The sequence below is a fragment of the Nuphar pumila genome, chromosome 7 (assembly GCF_984573655.1).
Source record: "Nuphar pumila chromosome 7, dmNupPumi1.hap1.1, whole genome shotgun sequence".
Classification (NCBI taxonomy): Eukaryota; Viridiplantae; Streptophyta; class Magnoliopsida; order Nymphaeales; family Nymphaeaceae; genus Nuphar; species Nuphar pumila.
In genome coordinates, this window is record NC_143255.1 from 36,676,730 (window position 1) to 36,695,196 (window position 18,467).

The 18,467-nt window shown below is 37.7% G+C and overlaps 1 pseudogene; it reads right to left on the minus strand.

The window, feature by feature from the left end:
- Nucleotides 1-2,441: 2,441 nt before the first annotated feature.
- On the minus strand, nucleotides 2,442-7,843 carry LOC149831934 (delta(7)-sterol-C5(6)-desaturase 1 pseudogene; annotated as a pseudogene).
- Nucleotides 7,844-18,467: the final 10,624 nt, after the last annotated feature.

Consider the following 18,467-nt stretch of genomic DNA (forward strand, 5'->3'; position numbering starts at 1 on the left):
GAGGTTGTTCAAAATATTATTCAAGATTATGGTCCAGAATTTTATATAAAAGATCTTGGGTTGTTACACTTTTTCCTGAGAATTGAAGTAATCCAAAGTGAAAATGGAATTATTTTATCCCCCCCAAACCCCCCCCCCCCCCCAAAAAAAAAAAAAATATTGTTGATGATCCTCTTGTTAAAACTAAAATTATTGAGTCAAAACTAATGGTGAATCCTGCAGCCTCCAATGCTACATTGTCAAAATTTGGAGGAAATATGCTTGAGGTTGCCAAGATCTTTGAGAGCAAATTCTTGGCTAAGATGACTAGTAAGAGCGTGAAAATGAGAGGGTAAGGTCTTCTTAATGAGAATGTCATCAACCTAAACTAAGATACATATGTCTATCTAGGTAGTTTATAATAAAAAGAAAAAAGTGGTTTCAATATAAGAGCCAATAAAAGCAAGGGACAATAGAGCATTGTTGAGCCATTGGTTCCCGGTGTGAGGTGCTTGTTTAAGGGTGTAAAGTGCTTGCAAAGTAGGAATATTGGATGAGGATGCTTTGGATCCTGAAATTTAAGAGGTTGATTCTTAAACACATTCATTGAGGTCACTCACCTTGGAAGAATGCATTAAGTACATCAAGTTGTTGAATCTGCTATGACAACTAACAACAATGGATAAGATAGTATGAACGGTGGTGGACTGAACAACAATCGATTGGACTTCTTGGTTAGGTAGGTCCTTTACCCTTGGCGTTCAATTAATTGCTCTCATTGTCTTTTCCTTTTCCTCTTAGGCCCTGTTTGGAAACTCGGTGTCGGTGGCAGTTAAGGATGCAAATATGAAATCCTTGGTTCTCATGGTTTTGGAAAATTCATGCACATGTTTGGGGCCATTGGTATAACTATCATGGGGATTTACCACTTCTAACAGGTTGTCTGTTTGGAAAGACACTTTAATGCTACATTTACGACGTTGGAAAGGTATTGAAAGAGGAACTGGAGAAGTCGAAAGCTTCGTCGGCGTGGGAACCGAGTAGCTGAAATGAGGAACTGGAAGTGACAAATGCCACCCTAGTTCCCTCTTTTCCTTTTTTTTCATCCTTCCCAAACAGTCGGTGGCGCTGGGTATTCCCCAGATCTACTTCGGCACCCTCGGACGCCCAGTTTCCAAACATGGCCTTATTTTTTTTTTCAAAAGAAATTGTTCTCATGCACATTCTGTTTTGATCTTGTGGTCCATTCCATTTGAATGGCCCATATCCTTTTACAAGCATTTCTTTTGCCGAAACCTTATTGCATTAGTATGTCAGTTAAAACACCGGTCAGACTGTGCAAAAATGCTGTCCATAGGTTGGGTTACTCTGATTTAGGTGTGGAAAATGAGATAAGTGGCTCGTGGTTTCGGTCATACTCGGCTCATAATGAGCTCATTCAAACTTGCAAACATAGGCTCGGCAAGCCAAACATAAACAATAGGTGTTCAGCTCAGCTCAGCTTGTACAGGCTCGTCAAATACTGATAAATTTTTTCAAGATATATTTTATATCATATAATGTACTGTAAAATAAATAGTTGAAGTGTTTGTGGCTTGCAGTCAATGAGTATAGATTTCAAATCTTATTGCTTTCAGCTTTAAACAATGTATTTCTTTTTTTGTGAACGAGTCATCTTGAGCTTAGCTCAACTAGTCTAGAGTTCAATTCCTACTCATTCCCATTTTGAAACAAGATATATATATATATATATATATATATATATATTAACAAGCCAGCTTAAACTCAGTTTTTTTTAGCTCAAGCTCGGATCACATTCACAAAAATGCGCCGAGCTTGATCACCTCATGTTCAGTTCATTTGGCTCATTTACCAGCCCTGCTCTGATTGCCTCAAATAAGAAAACATGAAATTAGCAGTTAAGATGGGAGCACCCTTGATCATGTGATACGCAATTTCTCAAAGAAAAGAAAAGGAGGCACAGTTTACATCTACAACTCATGTTGCTAGGCCTTGCAGAGTCTCATAAATTGGTTAAAAGTCATGTAGCCCAGTCCTATATCGAACAAACTGTTGCATAAGTAGGTGTTGCATCACATTTCTTTGTGAAATCACATATAATAAAAACCGAACATTTTTTTTAGACCTTTGACCTTGTAATTTGGTAGTGTTTCAACTCGCAGTAGTCAAGTCCTTTTCATTACCGAAACTATCATACTTGGCACATGCTACTTCAAAGCAATTATTTCGTCAACTTCTCACAGAGCTCTTTGGGAAGAAACATGCCCTCATGCTTATGCTGGCCAGCCTGCCTAAAGCAAATCCAAATTCACTTCTTTCCGCACAGGCATAAGAACAAGGCCACCCATGGCCAAGACAAAGTTTATTACTCTCTCTCTCTCATACAAACATAAAACACCCAAATCTTGCATTCACAAAGGGAGATGCTACATTGGCGAGGATCACTTCTTCTTAACAGCATTATGTTCGGGATCACGTAAGGTGCCAAACAGCCAGTCATTGAAAATGGTGTAGTTGCCAAAGTTGTAGCTGTTTCTGCAGTGATGGACCATGTGATACTCTGGGCCCATCATAGGCCATACTTCTGCTTTAATGCTGCTGTGGATATTGATGGCCCAGATGCACTCCCAGAAGAGCAGCAGCAGGTGTGTCAGGAAATGGGTGGGAACCAGGAACAGAGCCAAGAAGAATGGCAAAGCATGCAGAACGCCATCCATCGGGTCTACAGCTAAACCTGCAGTATAAGACAAGCACCACATAGGTTGGCAGGAACATGACACTAACAATATTTATCAGCAACCATATTCTGCTTTTGTTTAGTTAGGATGCCTTTTAGTTACCATTCGGGAAGGTGTACCTTGTCACCTCTTTTTTATTTATTTTTAAAGAAAGTTAACTTTGTTTAGTTAGGATGCCTATCTAAGAAGTTCTAACATCATTTGTTTTTTGAAAGAATTTTTTTTCGAAAGAAAGAAATTCTAACCAGCGTTACGGGAAGCGCCATAGGACCTGAAAAAGTGTGCTTTCTCAGAATGTGTTTCTGAAACGCGCTGGGAAACACCATAATTAAATGGGAAGCATGCTTCTGCTTCTTTTTTCTGCTTTTTATTTATTTTTATTTTTTTCTCTTTTTTCTCTTTTCCTCGCTTCCTATGTTACTTTTGGTCCACTTCTTTTCAGACGATTCCTAATTCGCTTTTAAGTTGTACTGTGCTTTTCACTTTCAAAAAAAATTGGAAATGCCTCGCTTCCTGCTTTCACTTCTCAAATCGCTTTTCGCTCGCGCTTCTCCGACTGACAACTTTGATTTTAATTTCAATTTAAAAAAAAAGTCTTTATTAATGAGGAAAAGTGAGATCCTAAGTTCTTGGTTATTCAAATAGGGATATCACTACTGTCCTGTCAATCAAATCTAACATCCACTCACTAAAATGAAAAAACAAGAGCAAAAGAAAAGGAACTTTTTCAAATGCTAATGAGTGCAATCTTATTAATCAATCACATTATAAGAAAGAACTAATGAATTGCAAGAAAGTATATTGAAGTTAAAAGACTGACAGTAGGGCCAAACCAAATGGAACAATCATAGCTTCTAAAGCATATCTAGTTACCTGCAAATGGAGAAACTTTGTCTTGTTTGTTGTATATGTGATGTTGTGCATGAATAAGCCTGTACAATGGCTTTATGTCATGCAACCCTCTGTGCACCCAATAGATCCCAAGCTCAACCAGTGCCAAGTAAATGAGCATGTGAGCAACATACATGGGCCACCCAACTTCCCCTATAGTTGAATAACACCTCGTCCAGCCCTTCTCCACCATATATTCTGATAGACTCGAGAGGAGAACGTACGCGGGCATAGCCTTAAGAGATTGCCATATATGCATCACAAAGAACTTCTTCTTCGGTATTGAATCTATTGGAGAAACATAACAATCACTTTTTTAGATATCTAAATTGATAACCACAATCCAACTATTGGAAAAATAATTTACATCCAGATTGCTAGATTCAAAGATGCAGTCCCATGTATTGCAAGTACACGTGTCAGATGTACTTAGGGCTGGTAATCAAGCCCAACCAATTGAACAGAGGGCATTCAAGCTTGGCTTGTTTCTTGTGTCGGGCCCACACGAGCTTGAGCTCATGAAAGCCCAAGCTAAATGAGCCAAGCATGAGCTAGCCTAAACTGGCACATTTACAAAATAAATAATTGTGTCAAACTTGCAAGCAATAGAATTTGAACTCTTAACTTATTTCTTGCAAGTCAAACACGTCAACCATCTTCACTCTATTATATAAAATATATGTAAAATGTGTTTGTAATTAATTAGCTAGCTTATACGAGCTGAGTTAAGCCGAGCACTAGTTGTCCATGCTCGAGCTTGCCAAGCCTATTTCATGAATTAGAATGAGATCTTTACGTGCTAAACATGAGTCGAGCCATGACTAGCTCATTTCATTTCCCAAACCTAGATGTACTTCTACTTATATATATATATATATATATATATATATATATATATATATATATATATATATATATATATATATATATATATATATATATATATATATATATATATATATATATATATATATATATATATAGTAATGGGTAAGTGCCTAACACTTTTTTATGCCTACCATTTGCCTATCGACCTTTGGAAAGATTATTTCTATTTTTTTCAAAATCTGACCATGCAGATGTGATCTACATGCTTGATTTTGTGGGAATCAACTTTTGGATCTGATTCCAACACCAAGTTAAGTTTTTATAAGATTCAAAAATAAATGGTTTGTAATTTTAAAAATTATGCAATGCTTAAAAATCATTTTTTTTTATAAATATATTGATCCAAGTGTGATTTTCTAGCAAATCGATCATGCAGAACACATTTGTTGGGTCAGATTTTTGAAAAACAACCTGAAAACCCTTATCCAAGCTCCATAACCATGCGGTAGGCACAAATACAAGGTAAAAAAAAAATAATTACTTACAATATGTTTCTTTTTTTAGGGAAAATTATTAACAATATGCTTCAAAAAGCCAAATCAAAATCTGATTTTCTACAAACATCATAAATGGTTCATTTATGCTAGATAAAAAAACCATAATATTCTAACCGAAATCAAATCACAGAATATTCATGGATTTGTGTCGAATGAAAATAAAAACAAAAAAACAAAAATCTTAAAACTATAAACTAAACATTTATATCATTCTAAAAAAACAAATCAAAACCAATCACTAGAAACAACATAATTATGCATTTATGCTAAGTGATAAAAAAAACACTAATATTCTAACCAAAATCACATCTTGCAATATTCATATATCCAAACCTAATGATAATTGAAACAAAGCACAAAGAAACCCTTAAACCATATATAAATATTTATGTCATTTTAAAAAACAAAACAAAACCCTAAACCCTACAAACATTAGAAATTATGCATTTATGATTAATTAATAAAAAATTCTTAATATTCTAACCAAAATCAAACCACATAATATTCATGGATTCATGCCTAATGGTAATTAAACATACACACACCTTAAAACCATAAACTAAACATTTACTTCATTCTAAAAAAACAAATAAAACCTTAAATCTTAACAAACATCACATTATAAATATGCTAATTAAAAAAAACTAATTAAATAGTTATATCACTTGAAAAACCAAAATAAAAACATAAATCCTAACAAAAATTAAAGATTTAGGGGTTTGATAAACAAAACCAAACATTTATTAATGGAATCATGCTTAATTATAATTAAAAAATACCAAAAAAAACCCCTAAAACCTTCATTATATATTCACGTTATTTTAAAAAATCTAAATCAATACCCAAAATCCTAAAGGAAATCACAGATTTATTCTAACTGAAAAAGGAACAAATAAAATCCTTATTACTCTAACAAAAAAATTAAGCATTCATTATTCATGCTTAATGCTAATTAAAAAAAATATGCACACATACAAAACCCTAAAACCCTAGTTAAAAGTTCATGCTATTTAAAAAAATATCTAAATAAAAAACCTAAACCATAACAATACATTATGCTAATTTAGAAAAAAGTAAAACTCCTAAATGCAAAAGCCTTAAAATTAAGACCTATTAAACATTTTGAAAAAAATAATTAAAAAGAAGAAGAAAAAAAAGGAGACCTAGCGACCACGGCCAGGACGTGCATCAGAGAGTCAGTGGTGGATGGCCAGTTCGAATCCCGCAAAGTTTCAGGCGAGCAGAGAGAGAGAGAGAGATGGGGTCGTGGACTCGGGGGTAGAGGGGGAAATGCATGGGTCGGTCAGAGTGTGCCCATCCTGACCCGACCTTTCTGAGGGTGAGGATGGGCACTCACTGACCAACCTGTTGGGTCAGGGTGGGCCCTGCCCACCCTGATCCGAAAACCCCAATGGAGAAATTCGTGTTAGGGTGGGCACGTGCCCACCCTAGCCCGAACGTGGCTCCACCCTTGGAGCTGTGTATCCTCACTTAATAAGCAGGTGAGGACCTATATGTTGCCATGATTTTTTATAGAGAAATACCAACTTACATGGCCATACGTATATATTAACAACTTCATCACAAATTTTTACTCGATATATTTTAAAATAACAAGCTGAGGTGCATTAGTTTTCACCATTATATTTAATTAATTTTATGAGTTAAAAATGAAGCTTATGATTAATCAAATATCCAATGTAGCAACAATATCCATTGTAGCAACAACTAATGCATGAAATGTCGTTTTTTTTAAAGGCAAGTTGGGGTTAGGCAGACCCCCACCAGTTACTATTCAACGTGCCACTAGGGTTTGAACCTGCAACGTCCCACCACAAGTTGACGTGCACTGACAGCCCCTACCAACCACGCGGAGCCCCCGTTGTTATGAAATGCCAATTTTGAAGTCTCTTGGTGGTATAAATTTGTACTGAGCTTGTTAATGTATACTGTGGACGTCTACATTAACAACTTATCATAAATGAAGAGCAATTGGTTGATGCTTCTGTCAACAAACAAGAAAGAACTGATCGACACTAAACATTTGGAAAGTGATGCATCAAATATTTAAGCACATCAAAGTTTATATTTGTCAAATACACAGAGGAATGTTCGGCTTGACTCAGCTCATGTCTGCTCTTAACTAGTACAATATACACATTTTTTCCCTATATTTTATACCAGAGTATAGATGGTTGAAGTGTTTGACTTGCAAGAAATAAGTTTAGAGTTCCAATCATTTGGCTTACAACTTTTAAAAAAATGTTTGTATTTTGTAAATGAGCTAGTTTGACCTTGGCCCAGTAGGTTTAAAGTCCAAATTCTATCATTTCCAGTTCTGCAAAAACTAATTGTTTGTAAAAAAAATCAGCTTGAGCTCAACCTACTTAACTCCAACTGGCCATGCCTGAGATCGCCTCTGCTCATCACAAGAACAAGCCAAGCTTGAACATCCTATGTTTGGTTCGTTCAGCTCATTTACTAACCTTTCACACACACACACACACACACACACACACACACACAGCGAGCGAGAGAGAGAGAGAGAGAGAGAGAGAGAGAGAGAGAGAGAGAGAGAGAGAGAGAGAGAGAGAGAGAGAGAGAGAGAGAACCTTTCAGGGAATACACATGTGGCTTCAGGTAGTAGGTATAGAGACTCCAAAGCCCAGCAGAAGCAAAATACAAGATGATTAGAGCAATATAGTTCCTAAGCCATGACTGGCAGAAGCGAGGCAAAGCCTTCCATGAATCATAGGGAAGAAGGCTTCCAAGTACAACCTCGTTGTACCACTCTGTCTCCCTCACAAAGCTCAAGGAGTTGCCCTCCATAGTCTCTCACACAGTTCCCTTGAAGCCAAACACACCAAAGATAAGAGTGGCCAGCTGATACATATCTATATATAGCCCTTTGGCCCTGTGATTAAAAGGTTTAAAATATTCGAAAATTTACTGCTACTCAAAACATTTGGTGGGCTCAGAAGTGTAAGAACATGAATTCTGGTCCTAATGACTTTCCAGGCTCAGGCTCAGAAGTCTGTCAGCTTCGACCTGGCCTGACCGTTGGACCCTCCAAAGGATGGCGTTAGTTGTAACAGTGATTTTTTATTTAGAAATCAAGCCACCAATGAACTGATGACAAAATTATATGGCAGTGTATCGGGGACAGCTCACAAAGGCTCTGCACACCTAACCAGATGGATAGCCTTTAGGTGTTCAAATCGAAAACTGTCAAGAGTTCAGCGGACCTACTGACCCGGAAATCCCAAATAAGGGGGTGAGCAAGTACCACCCTAACCCAACCCAAAATGCTATGCCCCCACTAAACCCACCGCCCTCTCTCTCTCTATCTCTCTCTCTCAGCTGGTCCATTGCTGTACACTAAGAGTGTCAACGGGTTGGATTTGGTTCAGACCCAGGTGAAACCAGACCTGGACTCAATTTTCGAGTATGGTATCGGGTCTAGACCCAGGTTTAATCAGGTCCAGTATGAGAGAAATCATACCCGAACCCGATAAGAACTACATGAATCAGATGCGGATCATACCCAGTAAAATAATATTTTTTTATCATTTTTGCAATGAAAAACTGCGGGTCTTAATCGAAACTCGGGCCGGACCCAAGTTTGGTATAAACCCTAAACCCTAAACCATATTTGAGATACATCTTGTAAGATATAAAGTGCAGTGTAATTACACACTTTTAGTGTCCTGCACCTCATCACCCACCATATTTGAGATACATCTTGTCAGCTGTGGGGCGCAACATCAGCACACTTAAAGTGTGCAATCAAATTTCAACTTATCTCAATTTCCTGAAGCATGTGTGCTTTGTCTTAAGGCCACAGTTGAGATTTTATCCTTTGAGTATCCCATAACCTAAACTAGAGGTGGGCAACAAGCAGGTCATATATATATGCCCACGGCTCAGTTTGGGGAGAGCTTCAACCTCAAGCCTGGCCCGTTGCCCACCCCTAACCTAAACCACTGTTTTTCCTTGATAAACATTAAAAAAAATTTTGCAGAGAGAGAGAGAGAGAGAATTTGTTCTGCACATGAGATGGTGGGGAGAGGGGAGTTGAAGATGACATGATTAATGTGGGAGCCTAAATACTGTAGGCCCCATGGGCTCTGTCAGTGAACATGATCTAAAACTAAGCAACTAGCCATGAATTGCTACCGCAGTTAATTCTTTTGCGGTGGAGTCACCTGACAAAAGAAAATGAGTCCCAACCTATAGTCTTTAACACAAAAACTTGGAAACAAATTAAAAAAAACTTTTCATATTTACCAGATAAATATGTTCCAAAACCTCTGTCCAAGTACACTTCTCGAGTCCTTGTTATATCAACACGGGTAGACTCCTTGTAAAATTAGTTGACTCCTATTTAAAAAGGCATTTCTCCTCTATATTTTATATTTCAATCAATAAAAAAGAAAGCTCAGTGCTATCATGGACATTGGCAATTTTTGTCCAACCATGTAAAATCCTTGTTTTCATGTGGCTGTTTTTTCTCCTCCTATTTTTTTTTTACTTGTTTCTTTGATCAATCAGTAAGTCAAAGAGTCATTCCCTAACAGAATGCACATGAACCTCGCTTTCCAACCATTACAGTAAACCACTCCATGGAGTGTGCCCTTAAAGCCAGCGCCCAAGCTTAGGTTTGGGCTTCAAAGGTGGAACGTTGCCAAAATTTAGTCAGGATCTGCCTAAAGCTAGTCATATGTTCAATATTATTTGGATTCACCACAAGCTGAGTTGAGCTAAGGTTGCCTGTCCATATATGTATTGACATTTTTATACTTTTGACCCATTGGAAGAATCAATCATGTAAAATGAAAATGGGTTATGATGTTATTTTATTCTCAAGCTTCCAAGCTTAGGGATCCACTCTCCTTAAATACTACAAGTCCCAAGTCTCTCTCTATATTTATATATACATATATATATATAATAAAATAGAATTGCATACTAAAACCTTATATCTAACTCTACAAGAAAACTCAAGAGGCGTGGCATAGCCACCCAGAAGAGGATAGACTATCTTTTTCAGATAATCCAAGAGAAAAACCCATATTTTATCGACCACACATTGTGATGCAGTGAACAGGAGGGTCTCTCCACAGCCCCACAAGATTCAATATCGAACTATGCCTGAAAAATAACTGAAAACAAGAAAATAATAAAATTTCATATTTCAACTTCACTTTTTGACTATTCATCTACATAAATAGATGAGATATTCCTTAATTCTAATCCAAATAAACTTCCTAATTCGATAACCATCTAAAAGATAGAACTTATCCTAATCTTATAAAATATGGATATTGGATCTACTACATAATCCACTATCTATTACAAATGAACCAAAAATAAAAATGATCCAAATAACAAAAAAATATAAATTATAAATAAGATCCAAATGGATCCTTATAGACCTGTGTCTTCTGCTTCACTCTTGCATCATTCTCCCCTGGTTGGAGAAAGACTTGCCCTCAAGTCCAGATTTGGCTTGCGCTTTTTTCAATCCTGCTCCACCTTATGGGTTATGAGCCCACAATATGGAACCAAACATTTTCTTTGCAACAAATAAAAGAGACTTATAAGATTTTGTCCAATATGTGTTACAAGGCCTAGAGTATTTTTTACAAACCATCCATAGTCCACTAGATCCTTCTGTTGACATGAATCAAATGAGTCGAATGATTCTAGTATAGGCATGATCCAATGTGAAGGGGTCTATGAATAGAGAATTTGGACCTCTTGCTCCGGCATCTCGCATTCCATAAGTTGTTGTCGATGTACTCCCAATAAGTTAAAGGCTTGGGGTAAGTTTGGTTTATGTCATTTGGGGGTAGATAGGTTTTGGATCTGGTTAAGAGGCTTTTGATATGGATATGATTTAGTCTTGAGGAGGTCTACTTGGGATTGAATTAAATGGACCTGAGTTTAGGTTCAAGTTAAGGTTTTCAGATGTTGAGATATGTGGATCTAAAATGGGTTCAGAAGGATCCAATATAAGATATTTGGATTCAGAATATGAATTTGGGTGCAAATCTTTTTTAATTGGATTTGGGTCTTTAGGAGTATATTGGATGGGTTTTATGCAATAATTATCTAAATTGGATACTAATATGGTTTCATCTACTTAGGTTTGGGCAGAAGTTTTGGTTTCACTTACTTGGGTTTGGGTAGAAGCTTTAGGATCAAAAGGGTGCCACTTCCCAAACGTGACTTGCATCAACTGCTTCATCTTGCCCCAATCTTGGATCGACCCAAGTCCATGGTTCTCATAGTTTGTTTGCAACTGATCCCACTACACATGGACCCAACTCCTCAATTGTGATGAAGCCATCAGTGTCTCTCGATGCCCTGAGATGCAATACAGCTTGAAGGATAACTTCATTGAGTAAATCCATCTAAAAAGAAGTTTTGCATCAAATCTACCCATGAATTTAGGTACACCCAACTCATATGCCTAAACTGATCCAAAATTGGGGTTTGGGCAACATAAGTAGGCCTAGGTAGGTCGTGATGGGGTAAAGGCAAGATAGGATCTATGTAGGACTAGTTTAGATTGAGGTTGGTCTAGATCTGGATTAAAGTGGAGTCCAAAATTGAGGTTTGGGTTTGGTAAAAATTTAGTTGGATTATGACAAGATTTGGCATCAGATTAGTCGTAAGACCCAGATAAGAATGGGTTAGACCATGTATTAGATCTTGAGGTACATGGGCATGGTTTAGACCCAATTCAGATCCATAATGTGCATGGATCTAGTCTTGACATTGCCCAAAACATTAATAAAGCTAGGTCTGGATCTCATAAGGTTCGGTTTGAGTTGGATTTAATGCATTGAGACCAAAATAACTGGGTTTGGGTGGATCTAGACTGAAAACCGAATTAGACTCCAAAAGAAAATGTGGATTTTTGGACAAAACTGAATCTCAAACCGTGCAAAATGGTTTAGAAAACCCCAAAATTGATCTAACCCATTACAGGAGGGGAGAATCGATTCTTGTTGGTGCGAACCATCGAGGGTGACCCATGCTCTACGCGTCGCCATAGGTGAGCCTTCCGTAGGGAGCAGGGCGGCCTTCTCGACCAGCCTTTGTAGGCGGAAGGACGGTGGTAAGAGTCATCAAGGCCAGCCAACGATGGGTGGGGGTGAACCCCAACCGCATCCTGTGCGCAACCCTCAGTGGCCCAGCCACAGCAATGTCATACTCTATCTCTATCACCTCAGTTAGCGCATATCCTGCTTTGGCATATCTGGCAATAACAAAACCATATCATGGTTCATCTAGCTGTAATAGCAATCCTCGCTCACTGTATCTTCTCTTGTTGTATTTTGATTGTATCGACATCCTTTGAACTTTTATATACCACTGCTTTCATCAGTGAAGATAATAACAAGAATTCTGAGCTATATGTCTCATTCTATATGGTATCAAAGTCAACCATTTCATCTGCTACAATCTTTCATCAACTGAATCAGCCTTTTCAATTTGTTTCAATTTTTTTTCAGTTATCCTAACTGACCGTGTCAGGGCTTGACACTATTCAGAAACATATAGTTGATCCCCATTTTTTTTCTCATGGCTCAATCAACTCATACTGAAATGCACACTTGTTGCACCATTCTAACAATCCTGGAACCATGCTTGTTTCCTCTGTACTTATAGGCGATAATTACTCAACTTAGCGGCGTGCTATGCGGATGGCCTTGAGTGCCAAACACAAGTTTGTATTTGTCGATGGCTCTCTCCCCAAACCAATAAGTTTCTCACCCAATTTTTTGTCTTGGTGTCGATGCAATGACATGGTGCTATATTGGCTCCTCAATGCTCTCTCCAAAGACATCGCTAATAAAGTCATATATGCAGACACAACTCAAGATGTTTGGGTGGATTTAGAAGAATATGTTTTTCAAGAAAACGCTACTCGGATTTATCAATTAAAGAAACTTATTTTCGACCACCGCTAGGAGCAAAGTTCACTTGATACTTATTTCACCACACTCAAGACGCTCTGGGATGAACTTGGTTCGTATTCTACCCTTTCAACATGCACATGTGGTGCATTCAAAGATTTTAATACTTGCCTTGAGCGAGAAAAAGTATACCAATTCCTCATGGGGTTGAACGATACATTTGCCGCAATTTAAAGTCACATTTTGACTATCGAACCTCTTTCAAGTATTAGCAAAGTCTATTCCATGATTCTTCAAGAAGTCACATTTTGACTATCGAACCTCTTCCAAATATTAACAAAGTCTACTCCATGATTCTTCAAGAAGAAATTCAATGACTTCTCATGCACTTAGTGGGGGCACTAATGATAATCTAGCACTTTCTGCCAATATCATTCATCTTGTCCGATGGTCAACCGTTTTTCTAAAAACAGTAAGCCCCAACCAAAATGTGACTATTATGGGTTATTAGGTCACGTCAAGAGTTGCTGCTACTCACTTCACGGCTACCCGCCACACCATCCAAAGGCAAACCCCAACAGTAAAGGTGCAAATCATGGATCGGTTAATGCAACCTCTCAACAAGAGTATGCACCACTTCTCAATCCCCCTGAGTTCAAAAATTCCTCCATTCTTTCACAACTTATGGAGGATCAACTTGGATAAATCGCTTCTTAGCTTAATGTTGATTCCAAACCCGCCTCTGCCAATCTGACAGGTAATTCATCCTTTCATAAATTTTTCCTGGGTCATTGACAAAGAAGATTCACATCACATGACACCCCATATTCAACTTCTTTCTAATATTACTATGTTGTCTAAATCACGTCCTATTAGTCTCCTTAATGATAAAATTTTGTTACCCATATAGGAAATATCAACCTTTATTCCGATCTCAATCTTGTTAATGTTTTATACATACCTAATTTTCATTATAACATTTTATCTATTCCTAAGCTAGTATCCTCCATTCTTTGTATAGCTACTTTATTTTCTTTTCTTTTTGTCTTTTTTAAGACCCTTTGAAGAGGACAGTGATTGGAGCGAGTAGATTATGTGATGGCCTTTATCATCTCATCCTTCCCAACACACTTCATGCTTTGACAACCTTCACACCAAATAAAGGCATTCTTTGGCATATGTGAATGGGTCATCCTTCACGTGACCAAAGTTCTATATTGAATAAATTTGTCTCAGATTTTGTTTTTGATCACAACCATATTTGTGACATTTGTCATCATGCTAAGCAAACACGACTTCCATTTCCAACTAGCTTAAGTCGACGTGCTCACCCCTTTGATCTTGTTCACTATGACATTTGGGGTCCCTATAACACACCTTCCTATTCGGGTGCTAGGTTTTTTTCTTACCATTGTCGACGATTTTTTTCGCTGCACTTGGATTTTTTTAATGTGATACAAATGTAAAACTTTTTATTATTTTCAACGCTTTTGTGCTTTAGTTGGCAATTTTTTTCAATCTTCAATTAAGTGTATCCGCAGTGATCATGTCACTGAATTCACCTCTCGTTCTTCCAAAATTTCCTTTATCAAAATGGCATAGATCATAAAAAATCCTCTGTCAGAATGCCTCAACAAAATGAGTGGGTTGAATGTAAGCATCACCACCTCTTAGAAGTGGCCAGAGCTTTACATTTACAATCTCATCTTTCGACCTCTTTTTGGGGTGAGTGCATTCTCACTTTTGTTTATTTGATCAATTGTCTTTTCTCTTTGCTTTTGAACAATAAAACACCCTACGAATTACTTTTCAGAAACAAACCTCAGTATCATCATTTACGAGTGTTTGGATGCCTATGTTTTGCGAAAAGATATCCATACTTATCACAATAATTTTTTCTCTCGCACCAGGCGTTGCTTATTTGTTGGATATTCAATTGACCAAATTAAAACGGATATCAACTTTTTTATCTTGAGAAAAAACAACTATTCATTAGTCGCGATGTAAGATGAAAGTGTCTTTCCTTTCCAAGGTCACATTGAAAAAGATAATATACCCATTCTTATGCCTTTCCCATTGCTTAACACTGACGATCCGGATTCAACACCATTATCTCATGATCATGCTCACACCCCAACTACCAATCCACCACCGCCCACTGAACCGGTTCTGACTGATTCCCAACCCATGAGGCGTTCTCAACAAGTTTGCTATGCACCATCTTACCTTAAAGATTATGTTTGTTCGGCCCTCACACCAGAATCATGTAGTCTATCGTCTACTCCAACACCCGCTTCTTCCAAATGTCGATACCCCATTGATGTTTATCAACTTTTTCATTCTCCATCCCATGTTGCTTTCTTTTCATCTCTTCTTTTTTATGAAGAGCCTAGACATTTTGGCGAGGCAGTCAAACATCCAAATTGGCGCGATGCTATGTCCAATAAAATCCGTGCTTTGGAAGATAATCACACCTGGTAAATAGTCACATTACTGCCTGACAAATACCTTATTGGTTGTCATTGGGTATATAAAGTCAAACATCGAGCAAATGGATCCATTGAGCGCTACAAAGCGCGACTTGTGGCCAATGGATACATGCAAATTGAGGGATTCCACTATCATGACACATTTGCACCTGTAGCAAAACTCGCCACTGTTCGTTGCTTATTTTCTTTAGCAACCATGAAAGGTTGGTTCCTCTATCAACTTGATGTCAGTAATGCATTTTTACACGGTGATTTACATGAAGAGGTTTATATGCGGCTTCCTCCTGGTTTTCAAGTTAAAGGAAAAAATCAAGTGTGTCAACTTCATAAATTCATTTATGAATTGAAGCAATCCTCAAGAAACTGGTTTATGAAGCTTACCTCTGCTCTTAAAGATGCTCATTCCATTCAATCTCGAGCTGACTATACTTTATTTACGTGGCAAACATCCAATAGTTTCATTCATATTCTCATCTATGTTGATGACATTATTATTGCTGGGAATAATGATTTGATGATCACAAAAATTAAGAATTTTCTCCATACCCAGTTTCATCTTAAGAACTTAGGTGAACTTAAGTATTTCCTTGGTATCGAGGTAACACGTACTTCTTTTAGAATTTTTCTCAATCAGCGAAAATACATTTTGGATATTTTGACTAATGTCAATCTTCTTGAGACAAGGCCCACAGACTTTCCTATGGATCAGAAATATCGACTTACACCTGATGATGGAGACCCATTACCAGATCCAACACCATATCGACGTTTGATCGGGAGACTCATTTACTTAACTGTGACATGACCAAACATTGTTTATCTTGTTCAGCTATTAAGTCAATTTATGCAAGCCCCATGCACGATACATCAAGATGCAACTTTCAGAATACTTCAATATTTAAAGTCTTGCCTAGCAAAAGGGATTTTTATGTAGTCAAGCAATCCACCATAACTATCGGCTTATTGTGATTTGAACTAGGCCACCTGCCCCACAACTCGTCATTCAGTTACAGGCTACCTCACTTTTCTGGGTCGAAATCCCATCTCGTGACGATCTAAAATGCAAAATACGGTATCCCATTCCTCTGCCAAGTCAGAATATCGAGCTAGGGTTATAGCCACTTGTGAGTTCATTTGGATACGCATGTTACTACGACATCTTGGTTTCTCTTATGTCCAACCTATGGAGCTCTATTGTGATAACCAGTCTGCCCTTCACATCGCTGCCAACCCTATTTTTTACGAACGTACTAAACACATTGAAATAGATTATCATTTTATTCGTGAAAAACTATAAAATGGGTTGATCTCTACACATCACATCTCTATCAAAAATCAACTTGCCGATGTGTTTACTAAGCCACTTAAAAGAGACAAAATTCATGAGCTTATTTCCAAGTGGGGCATCATGCAACTGCCGACTCCAACTTGAGGGGGGCGTAATGGCATACTCTATCTCTATCACCTCAGTTAGTGCATATCCTGGATTGGCATATAGCATAACATTGAATCACTGTATATCACAGTCCATCTGGGTTACCGCATATCACGATCCATCTAGTTGTAATAGCTATCCTTGTTGTATCTTCTCTTGTTGTATTTTGTTATAGCATATCACAGTTCATCTAGCTGTAACAACAATCCTCTCTCACTGTATCTTCTCTTGTTGTATTTTGATTGTATCGACATCTTATAAACTTTTATATACTGTTGCTTTCATCAGTGTAGATAATAACAAGAATTCTGAACTATCTCTCGTCCTATATACAGGGAGCGGTAAAGCCTGTATGGCCAACCTCCTCCAGTGTGTTCTCACCAACGGACAGGAGGTAGGTAGGTACTGGGGCACCGATGTTAGGTGTGGGTGAACCCCACCAGCTTTCAATGTGCCACCATCCAAGGGCCAAACACAGGGGACTGAAAGGTTTCGACCAGCCTCCACCTATGGTTTGTCGTCGATGGATGGACGACAGGAGCCACCCGACGAACCTATGTAGGCAGTAGAACTCATAAATCGACTTGTCCGCTATCGGGTTCTATCAAGGGCCCAACCACCATGGAACAGAAGGCACAACCATTGGATCTGGTTGGGAGGAGTTTATCGGTGGTCTGATGATCGAGGACACCCCTAACCGGTGCTCTCGAGGTGTAGATTAGGGAAGAGGTAGAGGAGGTGCTCCAACAAAGTTCAGTAGAAGAGGAGTGGTATGCCGCCAAGAAGAAAAAATGGGCGAAAGAGGGAGGAGTTCAGGAAGAAAGAGGGTGGGAAGTGTGAACACCCCAAAATTTTCAAAATTTGCAAAAAAAATCTTTTTTGCCCTTGACCCCCATTTCTGAATAATTGAGTTAGTTTTTTATCAAAAATCCATTTATTTCTTGGATTCACTGGAATCCAAATCTATTTTCAATATCTGACCCAATTTCAGATCCGGATCCGATATCAAAATCCAAACCTGAGCCTCGTTATCCAATTTTTAAATCAAAATTATAAAAAAACCAAAAATAGTTTCTGAATGGCTCAATCGGTTCATCCGGTATCCATTTGGATTCATTGCTCTGTATTCCTCAATTCGAGATCCAAAAACTCAAATATTTTCTCAAAATTTTGAATCCAAACCCGTTTTCTAAAGAAATTTTCAAAGAATAACCCTGAATCCTCAAAAAACCCCTTTTTGTAAATATTTTTTTAAATTTTTACAAAATTTATTTTATTTTCCCATAATTTTAGAGTTTTTATTTCAAAAACACAAAAAATGTAGAAATTCTAAGAAAAGAATAAAAAAATAAAAATAGAAAAGAAAAATACAATTTTTTTTTTGGTTTAGAAGCACCTTTTATGAAAATTGTTTTTAGTAAAACTCTTTTTGAGAAAGCTTTTGGAAGGATCCACCTTTTTTAGAATTTTTGAAAATATGGTGGACTCAATTCATAAAATTTCTAATGGTTTCCCGTTACAAAAAGGGAGTCGCAGGGTCACCGAGATCCCATCCGCCATTCACCTCCCCATCTTCCTCTTCTCGATCGTTCTCCTTCCCC